Below are 2,192 nucleotides of genomic sequence, written 5' to 3'. Positions count from 1 at the left end.
ACATCAGAGCTGTCTGTCTGGCCTCAGCCAAAAAGAGCCAGGACCCCCGCCCCCAGCTCACCCTATGAGTCATGAAACTCAGCAAATGTCTAGATTTGAAGCTCTCCCAAAATATAAATTTAGGGATATTTTCCTACACATCAGTTGTGTGTAGCACCATGCCTTATACTCAACTTACATCTAAGTAGATGCCTTTACTCTGTTCTCTGGCCTTTCATATATTTCTCAGAGTATGTGGAATGCCCCACATAAAGGAACTGTATAAATTGACAATTTCAGCTGCAGAGATGGTCAGTAGTCCCAAGGCACACTCTATACCCAGAAGGAGCCAAGGTAGAAAGGCCCAGGATTATAGGAAAAAATTCTAAAATGGGGCTCTTTCCATAAGCAACCTAAGGTGATCTGTGAAAATGGTTTATTACTCGCGTGACCCAGAAAACCCCACAGATTCATGCAAATCAAGACATTCAACTCTTCATGTTCACTTTAAGAATACCATGAACCAGCCTAGGCCAGCGAGTGTATGCATATTGTAAAAGCCACCAACTATCTGAAAGACATCACTGTACAGAAGCAATGCATACCATTCAGGTGTTACAATGGTGGAGTTGGTATGTGTACCAAGGCCAAACAGTGGGGCTGGACACAGAGTCAGTGGCCCAAAAAGAGTGTTGAATTTTTGCTGCACATGCCTAAAAATGCAGAAAGTAATGCTGAACTTAAGGGTTTAGATGTAGATTCTCTGGTCATTGAGCATATCCAGGTGAACAAAGCACCCAAGATGAGCCACTGCACTTACAGAGCTCATGGTCAGAAGAACCCATACATGAGCTCCCCCCACCACATCAAGATGGTCCTTTCTGAAATGGAACAAATTGTTCCTAAACCAGAAGAGGAAGTTGCACAGAAGAAAAAGATATCCCAGAAGAGACTGAAGAAACAAAAACTTATGGTGCAAGAATAAACTTAGCATAAAATAAATGCAATTAAAAGTTTTTAAAAGGGCTGGCCGGTGGCTCACCTGGGAGAGTGTGGTGCTGATAATACCAAGTCAAAGGTTCAGATCCCTGTATAGGGATGGTTGGTTTGCTCACTTGGGAGAGCGTGGTGCTGACAACACCAAGTGGAGGGTTAAGTTCCCCTTATCAGGTATCTTTAAAAAAAAAAAAAGTTAAAAAAAATTCTAAAATGGTGGTTCTAAATTTTTGGGAAGTCACTAACCCCTTTGAGAATCCTGAAGAAGTTCTGAACTCTCTGCTAGAAAAATGAAGAAATAATATAAAACACACACACACACACACACACACACACACACACACACACACACACACACACACACACACACACACACACACACACACACACATATATGTATGTGCATCTGAAGCCCATCCATAGTTAGGAACCACGGCCCAGAAAGATACATGGTTCTAACAGGCAATAGGCCATTTCTATGAGTGCTCCTGCTCTGCTGGGCTGCTTACCAATGAAACCATGGAGATAAAACATTTGAATTGTTTTAACAATTGTATTAGGACTGTCATAACAAAGTGCCACAGACTGGGTGGCTTAAACAATAAAAATTCATTTTCTCACACCTCTGGAGGTGAGAAGTCTGAGATCAAAGTGTTCTCACCATAAAAAAAAAAAGGTATGAGAGGTAATACATATGTTAAATAGCTTGATTAGGCCATTACATCATATACACATATATCAAAATATCATGTTGTACACCATAAATATATACAATTTTATCAATTAAAAAATTGAATTAGAAGATGTGTACAGTTTGGATTCTAATAAACACAGACAGTACTTAGCATGTGTAAGCACTCTTCTGGGTGTTTTACAATAGTCAATCAATCCTTTAATCCTCTTTTTAAAAAATCTATGAATTAAGTACTTTATTTTTCCATTTTTACAGATGACAAAACTAAGGACATACACACTAAGAAATGGGACCGGGATGAGGACCAAGGCTATGTGCCCCCCAGAGCTCATGTTCATATCCAGTACTCTACACTTCCTCTCCCTGTGCAGTATGATTTTCTATGCTGCCTTTCCTGACAAGGGAAAGCAGAAACTGAACAACCATCCAATCTACCTGTTCAATGTGGATTCAAAAACACATCACTAGAAGATTCAAATGCAGTTCCTCGGTGCAATTTTTTTCCTTTCCAATTATGTATAAC

At 39.9% G+C, this 2,192-nt stretch overlaps 1 pseudogene; it reads left to right on the top strand.

The window, feature by feature from the left end:
- The first annotated feature begins 410 nt into the window (after positions 1–410).
- Positions 411–964, top strand: LOC134373567 (large ribosomal subunit protein uL22-like; annotated as a pseudogene).
- The last annotated feature ends 1,228 nt before the right edge of the window (positions 965–2,192 follow it).

Source organism: Cynocephalus volans, chromosome 3 (assembly GCF_027409185.1).
Source record: "Cynocephalus volans isolate mCynVol1 chromosome 3, mCynVol1.pri, whole genome shotgun sequence".
Classification (NCBI taxonomy): domain Eukaryota; kingdom Metazoa; phylum Chordata; class Mammalia; order Dermoptera; family Cynocephalidae; genus Cynocephalus; species Cynocephalus volans.
Note: the sequence above shows the minus strand (reverse complement) of the source record. Positions and strands in the feature narration are given on the sequence as shown.